Genomic DNA, 13,878 nt, shown 5'->3' with positions numbered 1-13,878 from the left:
TAAATAACAGGAAGATTAAATCTTAGCCCTCCATTTCTGTTTAAAGAAGGTTTTTCTTTTTTAACAAAAATAGCTTCCTTGACTCCTCTTTCAAACCATCTTTTCTCCCTGCTTAAAACCTTCACCTCACCGTCTTCAAACGAGTGATTAGAGGCTTCAAGATGGAGATGCACGGCGCTCTGTGGTCCTGAACTTGTATTTCTTCTGTGCTGATAAAGCCTCTTGTGTAGAGGCTGTTTTGTCTCACTTATGTACCGTTCTTTACAGCTTTCTTCACTGCATTGGATCGAATAAACTACATTGCTCTGTTTTTGAGTCGGCAACTTGTCCTTAGGATGAACCAGTTTTTGTCTTAAAGTGTTTCCTGGTTTAAAATAAACAGGGACTTCGTGTTGTCTAAAAATTCTCTGCAGTTTTTCCGACAGGCCAGAGACATAAGGGATAGAAACACCCTTCCTTCTCTGTTCAGTTTCCCTTTTGTCCTGCTTCATGGTTCTCTTCACTCTGTTGAGAGCCCAAGTGGGGTAACCACAGGCTGAGAGGGTATTTCGGACATGTTTTTCCTCTTTCTTCTTGCCCTCTGAGCTCTCACCATTAGCGACTCTGGTGGGACTCAACCCACAACCTTTGAAAGCCCTTGCAACTAATGCCTAGAAGTCTAATGCGCTATCCATTGCGCCACAGAGCCCATACATCCTTGCGTGATGCTCATTTCCACAAACGCAAAACACGGTTTTCATCCAAAATGGGTCTACGTCAGTCATTCCTTGCCAACAAACTGAGAATCAAAAAGTGAAAAGAGTGCAGTTAATCTGTGTGTGCAGGGATACTTTTCCATCTCTTATTCCAATTTGTAACAGCAGCGCATTTTCTGTCATTGTAAATAATTTGCACGCCTGAATGGACAACTGTAACCCTCTCCATAGCCCAGTATACATTATATCTCAACAGGAACATCCATCTCCGTGACAATAAAACAGCAGAACCTTGGCCCATCTTCAAAGGACTCTTGGCCGCACACCTCCGAGACCTCCACATGGCAGCAGAGCACCGGTTCATCACCCACCTCGTCCCCCACAACACCCTGATCCACCTTATACCCTCTGGAAACCTGGACATCATCTTCTGACCCCGGCATCACCCCCCCATCCACGGCATCACCCCCCATCACTGAAGAAAGTTTGAAGAATGATTGTGTGTTTGATTTTCTGTAATTTTTTGTCTCTTCTCCCCCTGCCCTTGTGTATCCCATTCCCTTGCACTTGTGTGCGATGTTTGTCTGTACAATTATGTAAATATATGTAAATACTTGTAAGATGTTTTTGATAATAAAAGATAAAAAAAATAAAATATTGGACAACTGAGTAGTAGTAGTAGGTTTGAGATGGGCCGGTAATTATTTAGCACTGTGGCATCAAGACTGCTCTTCTTTAAGAGAGGCTTAATGACCGCAGTTTTAAGGCTCTTGGGAATATTCCAGATCCAAGCGACATGTTGACTTTTTGAGTGATTGGAGCCAACAGACTGCTCACCGTAGACTTTAAAAATCTGGTAGGCAATGCATAAAGGCAGCATGTAGTGGAACTCAGACTTGTGGTGATCTCTTGGACAGTTTTGTCAGCCAAAAATGCAAAATGGGTTAACTCCAGTTGTCTAGCTGGCTGCGTGCTTGTTATCTGCAAATAATGGTATTTTTAATGTTCTGAACTGAGTCTTGCAAAGAAGACTGCAAACTCATTGCACCTGGAGAAATACAGAAACCATCAGACAAAGTAACATTTACCACACTGTAATTTGAAATGTTAACCCGCTTTGTCATTAGCAGGTCCAGAGTGTGCCCTTTGCCCTTGGTGGGGCCACTCAGGTGCGGAGTAAGACCAAAGCTTCTGAGGACAGCGCCAAGCTCTTTAGAAGAAGACGAGGTTGAGCGGGGCGTGAAGGAAGGAAGGAACAGTCACTCACGTACGGGAAACTCCTACCAAGCAGTGGCCAGCCTATAGCACACTGGGATTCTGTGGTAATTGAACCAAGTTTAGCAGTTCCTTTCATCAGTTAATAACACAAGCAGGCTTTCCTATTTACCAATGTAGATAACAGGGGTTACAACAGTGACTCTGGTGGGTCTGGAACTCACAGCCTTTGAATGCCTTTGCAACTTTTGTCTGATTCCCCTTTTTCACAAAAGAAAACAGTCATCCGAAAACGGTCTACATCAATCATTCCTTACCATCAAACTGAGAAACAAGGAGTGAAAAGAGTGCATTTACTCTGTTTATTCAGGGATACTGTTCAATCTATAATTGCAAAATAGCTCTTTCGGGTGATATGTTTTTCTGTACATGTAAACAACTGATTTGCTTGAAAGGCTATCATGAAAGCACTGCTGGGATTTACTAGACAGGCACTTTGACCAACTAAGCCACAGCGCCTCTAAAATGTTACTCCAACCTGTTTCAGGTAGATATTCAGCAAACAATGTTACCTTGTGGATTTTGCCTGCGATAGCTCTTCCAAAATAGCTTGTCGTCCCTGGGTGGGCTCGAACCACCTACCTCCCGGTTAATAGCCAAGCGCGCTGGCCAATTGCGCCACAGAGACATCCAGCCCAGTCGAAAAAATATTTGCGACTCGACAAGCCGCAACATCTTTTTTTTTTTTAAAGCGAGCCAGCAACATTCGAAAGTTCAGCCCCTGTCCAATCAACTGTGTTTAATGGAGAGCGAGGGCATCAATCTTTCTACCTTTGAGCTAAATCCCCTGTACCAATGTAGCTATAAAAAAAACTGGAAGTCTTTCAATCAATCGACTCTCGCCAATTTATTGCGCACTCAATATACTGCAGTTAATCTGGATATTGAGGAAAAATTGCAAGATAATGTTATTTGACATAATGCCGATGTATTTGCTTACTTTTTCAAGCACACTTGGCAATAAACCTCGTTTAGCAGTGCCTTTTATCAGATAGTAAAGCGCGCAGACGTTCCATTGTAAAAAACAAAAATGTTCTCTCACCATTAGCGACTCTAGTGGGACTCAACCCACAACCTTTGAAAGCCCTTGCAACTAATGCCTAGAAGTCCAATGCGCTATCCATTGCGCCACAGAGCCCATACATCCTTGCGTGATGCTCATTTCCACAAACGCAAAACACGGTTTTCATCCAAAATGGGTCTACGTCAGTCATTCCTTGCCAACAAACTGAGAATCAAAAAGTGAAAAGAGTGCAGTTAATCTGTGTGTGCAGGGATACTTTTCCATCTCTTATTCCAATTTGTAACAGCAGCGCATTTTCTGTCATTGTAAATAATTTGCACGCCTGAATGGACAACTGTAACCCTCTCCATAGCCCGGTATACATTATATCTCAACAGGAACATCCATCTCCGTGACAATAAAACAGCAGAACCTTGGCCCATCTTCAAAGGACTCTTGGCCGCACACCTCCGACACCTCCACATGGCAGCAGAGCACCGGTTCATCACCCACCTCATCCCCCACAACACCCTGATCCACCTTATACCCTCTGGAAACCTGGACATCATCTTCTGACCCCGGCATCACCCCCCCATCCACGGCATCACCCCCCATCACTGAAGAAAGTTTGAAGAACGATTGTGTGTTTGATTTTCTGTAATTTTTTGTCTCTTCTCCCCCTGCCCTTGTGTATCCCATTCCCTTGCACTTGTGTGACATGTTTGTCTGTACAATTATGTAAATATATGTAAATACTTGTAAGATGTTTTTGATAATAAAAGATAAAAAAAATAAAATAATGGACAACTGAGTAGTAGTAGTAGGTTTGAGATGGGCCGGTAATTATTTAGCACTGTGGCATCAAGACTGCTCTTCTTTAAGAGAGGCTTAATGACCGCAGTTTTAAGGCTCTTGGGAATATTCCAGATCCAAGCGACATGTTGACTTTTTGAGTGATTGGAGCCAACAGACTGCTCACCGTAGACTTTAAAAATCTGGTAGACAATGCATAAAGGCAGCATGTAGTGGAACTCAGACTTGTGGTGATCTCTTGGACAGTTTTGTCAGCCAAAAATGCAAAATGGGTTAACTCCAGTTGTCTAGCTGGCTGCGTGCTTGTTATCTGCAAATAATGGTATTTTTAATGTTCTGAACTGAGTCTTGCAAAGAAGACTGCAAACTCATTGCACCTGGAGAAATACAGAAACCATCAGACAAAGTAACATTTACCACACTGTAATTTGAAATGTTAACCCGCTTTGTCATTAGCAGGTCCAGAGTGTGCCCTTTGCCCTTGGTGGGGCCACTCAGGTGCGGAGTAAGACCAAAGCTTCTGAGGACAGCGCCAAGCTCTTTAGAAGAAGACGAGGTTGAGCGGGGCGTGAAGGAAGGAAGGAACAGTCACTCACATACTGGAAACTCCTACCAAGCAGTGGCCAGCCTATAGCACACTGGGATTCTGTGGTAATTGAACCAAGTTTAGCAGTTCCTTTCATCAGTTAATAACACAAGCAGGCTTTCCTATTTACCAATGTAGATAACAGGGGTTACGACAGTGACTCTGGTGGGTCTCGAACTCACAGCCTTTGAATGCCTTTGCAAGTTTTGTCTGATTCCCCTTTTTCACAAAAGAAAACAGTCATCCGAAAACGGTCTACATCAATCATTCCTTACCATCAAACTGAGAAACAAGGAGTGAAAAGAGTGCATTTACTCTGTTTATTCAGGGATACTGTTCAATCTATAATTGCAAAATAGTTCTTTCGGGTGATATGTTTTTCTGTACATGTAAACAACTGATTTCCTTGAAAGGCTATCATGAAAGCACTGCTGGGATTTACTAGACAGGCACTTTGACCAACTAAGCCACAGCGCCTCTAAAATGTTACTCCAACCTGTTTCAGGTAGATATTCAGCAAACAATGTTACCTCGTGGATTTTGCCTGCGATAGCTCTTCCAAAAAAGCTTGTCGTCCCTGGGTGGGCTCGAACCACCAACCTCCCGGTTAACAGCCGAGCGCGCTGGCCAATTGCGCCACAGAGACATCCAGCCCAGTCGAAAAAATATTTGCGACTCGACAAGCCGCAACATCTTTTTTTTTTTTTAAGCGAGCCAGCAACATTCGAAAGTTCAGCCCCTGTCCAATCAACTGTGTTTAATGGAGAGCGAGGGCATCAATCTTTCTACCTTTGAGCTAAATCCCCTGTACCAATGTAGCTATAAAAAAAACTGGAAGTCTTTCAATCAATCGACTCTCGCCAATTTATTGCGCACTCAATATACTGCAGTTAATCTGGATATTGAGGAAAAATTGCAAGATAATGTTATTTGACATAATGCCGATGTATTTGCTTACTTTTTCAAGCACACTTGGCAATAAACCTCGTTCAGCAGTGCCTTTTATCAGATAGTAAAGCGCGCAGACGTTCCATTGTAAAAAACAAAAATGTTCTCTCACCATTAGCGACTCTAGTGGGACTCAACCCACAACCTTTGAAAGCCCTTGCAACTAATGCCTAGAAGTCCAATGCGCTATCCATTGCGCCACAGAGCCCATACATCCTTGCGTGATGCTCATTTCCACAAACGCAAAACACGGTTTTCATCCAAAATGGGTCTACGTCAGTCATTCCTTGCCAACAAACTGAGAATCAAAAAGTGAAAAGAGTGCAGTTAATCTGTGTGTGCAGGGATACTTTTCCATCTCTTATTCCAATTTGTAACAGCAGCGCATTTTCTGTCATTGTAAATAATTTGCACGCCTGAATGGACAACTGTAACCCTCTCCATAGCCCGGTATACATTATATCTCAACAGGAACATCCATCTCCGTGACAATAAAACAGCAGAACCTTGGCCCATCTTCAAAGGACTCTTGGCCGCACACCTCCGACACCTCCACATGGCAGCAGAGCACCGGTTCATCACCCACCTCATCCCCCACAACACCCTGATCCACCTTATACCCTCTGGAAACCTGGACATCATCTTCTGACCCCGGCATCACCCCCCCATCCACGGCATCACCCCCCATCACTGAAGAAAGTTTGAAGAATGATTGTGTGTTTGATTTTCTGTAATTTTTTGTCTCTTCTCCCCCTGCCCTTGTGTATCCCATTCCCTTGCACTTGTGTGTGATGTTTGTCTGTACAATTATGTAAATATATGTAAATACTTGTAAGATGTTTTTGATAATAAAAGATAAAAAAAATAAAATAATGGACAACTGAGTAGTAGTAGTAGGTTTGAGATGGGCCGGTAATTATTTAGCACTGTGGCATCAAGACTGCTCTTCTTTAAGAGAGGCTTAATGACCGCAGTTTTAAGGCTCTTGGGAATATTCCAGATCCAAGCGACATGCTGACTTTTTGAGTGATTGGAGCCAACAGACTGCTCACCGTAGACTTTAAAAATCTGGTAGACAATGCATAAAGGCAGCATGTAGTGGAACTCAGACTTGTGGTGATCTCTTGGACAGTTTTGTCAGCAAAAAATGCAAAATGGGTTAACTCCAGTTGTCTAGCTGGCTGCGTGCTTGTTATCTGCAAATAATGGTATTTTTAATGTTCTGAACTGAGTCTTGCAAAGAAGACTGCAAACTCATTGCACCTGGAGAAATACAGAAACCATCAGACAAAGTAACATTTACCACACTGTAATTTGAAATGTTAACCCGCTTTGTCAGTAGCAGGTCCAGAGTGTGCCCTTTGCCCTTGGTGGGGCCACTCAGGTGCGGAGTAAGACCAAAGCTTCTGAGGACAGCGCCAAGCTCTTTAGAAGAAGACGAGGTTGAGCGGGGCGTGAAGGAAGGAAGGAACAGTCACTCACGTACGGGAAACTCCTACCAAGCAGTGGCCAGCCTATAGCACACTGGGATTCTGTGGTAATTGAACCAAGTTTAGCAGTTCCTTTCATCAGTTAATAACACAAGCAGGCTTTCCTATTTACCAATGTAGATAACAGGGGTTACAACAGTGACTCTGGTGGGTCTCGAACTCACAGCCTTTGAATGCCTTTGCAACTTTTGTCTGATTCCCCTTTTTCACAAAAGAAAACAGTCATCCGAAAACAGTCTACATCAATCATTCCTTACCATCAAACTGAGAAACAAGGAGTGAAAAGAGTGCATTTACTCTGTTTATTCAGGGATACTGTTCAATCTATAATTGCAAAATAGCTCTTTCGGGTGATATGTTTTTCTGTACATGTAAACAACTGATTTGCTTGAAAGGCTATCATGAAAGCACTGCTGGGATTTACTAGACAGGCACTTTGACCAACTAAGCCACAGCGCCTCTAAAATGTTACTCCAACCTGTTTCAGGTAGATATTCAGCAAACAATGTTACCTCGTGGATTTTGCCTGCGATAGCTCTTCCAAAATAGCTTGTCGTCCCTGGGTGGGCTCGAACCACCAACCTCCCGGTTAACAGCCGAGCGCGCTGGCCAATTGCGCCACAGAGACATCCAGCCCAGTCGAAAAAATATTTGCGACTCGACAAGCCGCAACATCTTTTTTTTTTTTAAGCGAGCCAGCAACATTTGAAAGTTCAGCCCCTGTCCAATCAACTGTGTTTAATGGAGAGCGAGGGCATCAATCTTTCTACCTTTGAGCTAAATCCCCTGTACCAATGTAGCTATAAAAAAACTGGAAGTCTTTCAATCAATCGACTCTCGCCAATTTATTGCGCACTCAATATACTGCAGTTAATCTGGATATTGAGGAAAAATTGCAAGATAATGTTATTTGACATAATGCCGATGTATTTGCTTACTTTTTCAAGCACACTTGGCAATAAACCTCGTTCAACAGTGCCTTTTATCAGATAGTAAAGCGCGCAGACGTTCCATTGTAAAAAACAAAAATGTTCTCTCACCATTAGCGACTCTAATGGGACTCAACCCACAACCTTTGAAAGCCCTTGCAACTAATGCCTAGAAGTCCAATGCGCTATCCATTGCGCCACAGAGCCCATACATCCTTGCGTGATGCTCATTTTCACAAACGCAAAACACGGTTTTCATCCAAAATGGGTCTACGTCAGTCATTCCTTGCCAACAAACTGAGAATCAAAAAGTGAAAAGAGTGCAGTTAATCTGTGTGTGCAGGGATACTTTTCCATCTCTTATTCCAATTTGTAACAGCAGCGCATTTTCTGTCATTGTAAATAATTTGCACGCCTGAATGGACAACTGTAACCCTCTCCATAGCCCGGTATACATTATATCTCAACAGGAACATCCATCTCTGTGACAATAAAACAGCAGAACCTTGGCCCATCTTCAAAGGACTCTTGGCCGCACACCTCCGACACCTCCACATGGCAGCAGAGCACCGGTTCATCACCCACCTCATCCCCCACAACACCCTGATCCACCTTATACCCTCTGGAAACCTGGACATCATCTTCTGGCCCCGGCATCACCCCCCCATCCACGGCATCACCCCCCATCACTGAAGAAAGTTTGAAGAACGATTGTGTGTTTGATTTTCTGTAATTTTTTGTCTCTTCTCCCCCTGCCCTTGCGTATCCCATTCCCTTGCACTTGTGTGTGATGTTTGTCTGTACAATTATGTAAATATATGTAAATACTTGTAAGATGTTTTTGATAATAAAAGATAAAAAAAATAAAATAATGGACAACTGAGTAGTAGTAGTAGGTTTGAGATGGGCCGGTAATTATTTAGCACTGTGGCATCAAGACTGCTCTTCTTTAAGAGAGGCTTAATGACCGCAGTTTTAAGGCTCTTGGGAATATTCCAGATCCAAGCGACATGTTTTTGAGTGATTGGAGCTAACAGACTGCTCACCGTAGACTTTAAAAATCTGGTAGACAATGCATAAAGGCAGCATGTAGTGGAACTCAGACTTGTGGTGATCTCTTGGACAGTTTTGTCAGCCAAAAATGCAAAATGGGTTAACTCCAGTTGTCTAGCTGGCTGCGTGCTTGTTATCTGCAAATAATGGTATTTTTAATGTTCTGAACTGAGTCTTGCAAAGAAGACTGCAAACTCATTGCACCTGGAGAAATAAAGAAACCATCAGACAAAGTAACATTTACCACACTGTAATTTGAAATGTTAACCCGCTTTGTCATTAGCAGGTCCAGAGTGTGCCCTTTGCCCTTGGTGGGGCCACTCAGGTGCGGAGTAAGACCAAAGCTTCTGAGGACAGTGCCAAGCTCTTTAGAAGAAGACGAGGTTGAGCGGGGCGTGAAGGAAGGAAGGAACAGTCACTCACGTACGGGAAACTCCTACCAAGCAGTGGCCAGCCTATAGCACACTGGGATTCTGTGGTAATTGAACCAAGTTTAGCAGTTCCTTTCATCAGTTAATAACACAAGCAGGCTTTCCTATTTACCAATGTAGATAACAGGGGTTACAACAGTGACTCTGGTGGGTCTCGAACTCACAGCCTTTGAATGCCTTTGCAACTTTTGTCTGATTCCCCTTTTTCACAAAAGAAAACAGTCATCCGAAAACGGTCTGCATCAATCATTCCTTACCATCAAACTGAGAAACAAGGAGTGAAAAGAGTGCATTTACTCTGTTTATTCAGGGATACTGTTCAATCTATAATTGCAAAATAGCTCTTTCGGGTGATATGTTTTTCTGTACATGTAAACAACTGATTTGCTTGAAAGGCTATCATGAAAGCACTGCTGGGATTTACTAGACAGGCACTTTGACCAACTAAGCCACAGCGCCTCTAAAATGTTACTCCAACATGTTTCAGGTAGATATTCAGCAAACAATGTTACCTCGTGGATTTTGCCTGCGATAGCTCTTCCAAAATAGCTTGTCGTCCCTGGGTGGGCTCGAACCACCAACCTCCCGGTTAACAGCCGAGCGCGCTGGCCAATTGCGCCACAGAGACATCCAGTCCAGTCGAAAAAATATTTGCGACTCGACAAGCCGCAACATCTTTTTTTATTTTAAGCGAGCCAGCAACATTCGAAAGTTCAGCCCCTGTCCAATCAACTGTGTTTAATGGAGAGCGAGGGCATCAATCTTTCTACCTTTGAGCTAAATCCCCTGTACCAATGTAGCTATAAAAAAAACTGGAAGTCTTTCAATCAATCGACTCTCGCCAATTTATTGCGCACTCAATATACTGCAGTTAATCTGGATATTGAGGAAAAATTGCAAGATAATGTTATTTGACATAATGCCGATGTATTTGCTTACTTTTTCAAGCACACTTGGCAATAAACCTCGTTTAGCAGTGCCTTTTATCAGATAGTAAAGCGCGCAGACGTTCCATTGTAAAAAACAAAAATGTTCTCTCACCATTAGCGACTCTAATGGGACTCAACCCACAACCTTTGAAAGCCCTTGCAACTAATGCCTAGAAGTCCAATGCGCTATCCATTGCGCCACAGAGCCCATACATCCTTGCGTGATGCTCATTTCCACAAACGCAAAACACGGTTTTCATCCAAAATGGGTCTACGTCAGTCATTCCTTGCCAACAAACTGAGAATCAAAAAGTGAAAAGAGTGCAGTTAATCTGTGTGTGCAGGGATACTTTTCCATCTCTTATTCCAATTTGTAACAGCAGCGCATTTTCTGTCATTGTAAATAATTTGCACGCCTGAATGGACAACTGTAACCCTCTCCATAGCCCGGTATACATTATATCTCAACAGGAACATCCATCTCCGTGACAATAAAACAGCAGAACCTTGGCCCATCTTCAAAGGACTCTTGGCCGCACACCTCCGACACCTCCACATGGCAGCAGAGCACCGGTTCATCACCCACCTCATCCCCCACAACACCCTGATCCACCTTATACCCTCTGGAAACCTGGACATCATCTTCTGACCCCGGCATCACCCCCCCATCCACGGCGTCACCCCCCATCACTGAAGAAAGTTTGAAGAATGATTGTGTGTTTGATTTTCTGTAATTTTTTGTCTCTTCTCCCCCTGCCCTTGTGTATCCCATTCCCTTGCACTTGTGTGTGATGTTTGTCTGTACAATTATGTAAATATATGTAAATACTTGTAAGATGTTTTTGATAATAAAAGATAAAAAAAATAAATAATAATGGACAACTGAGTAGTAGTAGTAGGTTTGAAATGGGCCGGTAATTATTTAGCACTGTGGCATCAAGACTGCTCTTCTTTAAGAGAGGCTTAATGACCGCAGTTTTAAGGCTCTTGGGAATATTCCAGATCCAAGCAACATGTTGACTTTTTGAGTGAGTGGAGCCAACAGACTGCTCACCGTAGACTTTAAAAATCTAGTAGGCAATGCATAAAGGCAGCATGTAGTGGAACTCAGACTTGTGGTGATCTCTTGGACAGTTTTGTCAGCCAAAAATGCAAAATGGGTTAACTCCAGTTGTCTAGCTGGCTGCGTGCTTGTTATCTGCAAATAATGGTATTTTTAATGTTCTGAACTGAGTCTTGCAAAGAAGACTGCAAACTCATTGCACCTGGAGAAATACAGAAACCATCAGACAAAGTAACATTTACCACACTGTAATTTGAAATGTTAACCCGCTTTGTCATTAGCAGGTCCAGAGTGTGCCCTTTGCCCTTGGTGGGGCCACTCAGGTGCGGAGTAAGACCAAAGCTTCTGAGGACAGCGCCAAGCTCTTTAGAAGAAGACGAGGTTGAGCGGGGCGTGAAGGAAGGAAGGAACAGTCACTCACGTACGGGAAACTCCTACCAAGCAGTGGCCAGCCTATAGCACACTGAGATTCTGTGGTAATTGAACCAAGTTTAGCAGTTCCTTTCATCAGTTAATAACACAAGCAGGCTTTCCTATTTACCAATGTAGATAACAGGGGTTACAACAGTGACTCTGGTGGGTCTCGAACTAACAGCCTTTGAATGCCTTTGCAACTTTTGTCTGATTCCCCTTTTTCACAAAAGAAAACAGTCATCCGAAAACGGTCTACATCAATCATTCCTTACCATCAAACTGAGAAACAAGGAGTGAAAAGAGTGCATTTACTCTGTTTATTCAGGGATACTGTTCAATCTATAATTGCAAAATAGCTCTTTCGGGTGATATGTTTTTCTGTACATGTAAACAACTGATTTGCTTGAAAGGCTATCATGAAAGCACTGCTGGGATTTACTAGACAGGCACTTTGACCAACTAAGCCACAGCGCCTCTAAAATGTTACTCCAACCTGTTTCAGGTAGATATTCAGCAAACAATGTTACCTCGTGGATTTTGCCTGCGATAGCTCTTCCAAAATAGCTTGTCGTCCCTGGGTGGGCTCAAACCACCAACCTCCCGGTTAACAGCCGAGCGCGCTGGCCAATTGCGCCACAGAGACATCCAGCCCAGTCAAAAAATATTTGCGACTCGACAAGCCGCAACATCTTTTTTTTTTAAAGCGAGCCAGCAACATTCGAAAGTTCAGCCCCTGTCCAATCAACTGTGTTTAATGGAGAGCGAGGGCATCAATCTTTCTACCTTTGAGCTAAATCCCCTGTACCAATGTAGCTATAAAAAAAAACTGGAAGTCTTTCAATCAATCGACTCTCGCCAATTTATTGCGCACTCAATATACTGCAGTTAATCTGGATATTGAGGAAAAATTGCAAGATAATGTTATTTGACATAATGCCGATGTATTTGCTTACTTTTTCAAGCACACTTGGCAATAAACCTCGTTCAGCAGTGCTTTTTATCAGATAGTAAAGCGTGCAGACGTTCCATTGTAAAAAACAAAAATGTTCTCTCAATATTAGCGACTCTAGTGGGACTCAACCCACAACCTTTGAAAGCCCTTGCAACTAATGCCTAGAAGTCCAACGCGCTATCCATTGCGCCACAGAGCCCATACATCCTTCCGTGATGCTCATTTCCACAAACGCAAAACACGGTTTTCATCCAAAATGGGTCTACGTCAGTCATTCCTTGCCAACAAACTGAGAATCAAAAAGTGAAAAGAGTGCAGTTAATCTGTGTGTGCAGGAATACTTTTCCATCTCTTATTCCAATTTGTAACAGCAGCGCATTTTCTGTCATTGTAAACAATTTGCACGCCTGAATGGACAACTGTAACCCTCTCCATAGCCCGGTATACGTTATATCTCAACAGGAACATCCATCTCCGTGACAATAAAACAGCAGAACCTTGGCCCATCTTCAAAGGACTCTTGGCCGCACACCTCCGACACCTCCACATGGCAGCAGAGCACCGGTTCATCACCCACCTCGTCCCCCACAACACCCTGATCCACCTTATACCCTCTGGAAACCTGGACATCATCTTCTGACCCCGGCATCACCCCCCCCCCAACCACGGCATCAACCCCCATCACTGAAGAAAGTTTGGAGAATGATGGTGTGTTTGATTTTCTGTAATTTTTTGTCTCTTCTCCCCCTGCCCTTGTGTATCCCATTCCCTTGCACTTGTGTGTGATGTTTGTCTGTACAATTATGTAAATATATGTAAATACTTGTAAGATGTTTTTGATAATAAAAGATAAAAAAAAAATTAAAATAATGGACAACTGAGTAGTAGTAGTAGGTTTGAAATGGGCCGGTAATTATTTAGCACTGTGGCATCAAGACTGCTCTTCTTTAAGAGAGGCTTAATGACCGCAGTTTTAAGGCTCTTGGGAATATTCCAGATCCAAGCAACATGTTGACTTTTTGAGTGATTGGAGCCAACAGACTGCTCACCGTAGACTTTAAAAATCTAGTAGGCAATGCATAAAGGCAGCATGTAGTGGAACTCAGACTTGTGGCGATCTCTTGGACAGTTTTGTCAGCCAAAAATGCAAAATGGGTTAACTCCAGTTGTCTAGCTGGCTGCGTGCTTGTTATCTGCAAATAATGGTATTTTTAATGTTCTGAACTGAGTCTTGCAAAGAAGACTGGAAACTCATTGCACCTGGAGAAATACAGAAACCATCAGACAAAGTAACATT

The 13,878-nt window shown here is 43.0% G+C and overlaps 4 non-coding genes across 4 annotated transcripts; all 4 read right to left on the bottom strand.

Moving 5' to 3' along the window:
- Positions 1–2,524: 2,524 nt before the first annotated feature.
- trnan-auu (transfer RNA asparagine (anticodon AUU)) lies at positions 2,525–2,598 on the bottom strand. Its single transcript has one exon. It is a non-coding gene; the product is annotated as a tRNA-Asn (tRNA).
- Positions 2,599–4,944: 2,346 nt separating this feature from the next.
- trnan-guu (transfer RNA asparagine (anticodon GUU)) lies at positions 4,945–5,018 on the bottom strand. Its single transcript has one exon. It is a non-coding gene; the product is annotated as a tRNA-Asn (tRNA).
- Positions 5,019–7,364: 2,346 nt separating this feature from the next.
- Positions 7,365–7,438, bottom strand: trnan-guu (transfer RNA asparagine (anticodon GUU)). Its single transcript has one exon. It is a non-coding gene; the product is annotated as a tRNA-Asn (tRNA).
- A 2,339-nt stretch (positions 7,439–9,777) lies between these two features.
- trnan-guu (transfer RNA asparagine (anticodon GUU)) lies at positions 9,778–9,851 on the bottom strand. Its single transcript has one exon. It is a non-coding gene; the product is annotated as a tRNA-Asn (tRNA).
- Between the last annotated feature and the right edge of the window lie 4,027 nt (positions 9,852–13,878).

Source organism: Eucyclogobius newberryi, unplaced genomic scaffold (genome assembly GCF_026437365.1).
Source record: "Eucyclogobius newberryi isolate DKJ021-1_F unplaced genomic scaffold, fEucNew1.0.hap1 SCAF_41, whole genome shotgun sequence".
NCBI classification, from domain to species: domain Eukaryota; kingdom Metazoa; phylum Chordata; class Actinopteri; order Gobiiformes; family Gobiidae; genus Eucyclogobius; species Eucyclogobius newberryi.
This window is presented reverse-complemented; position numbering and strand designations above follow the sequence as displayed.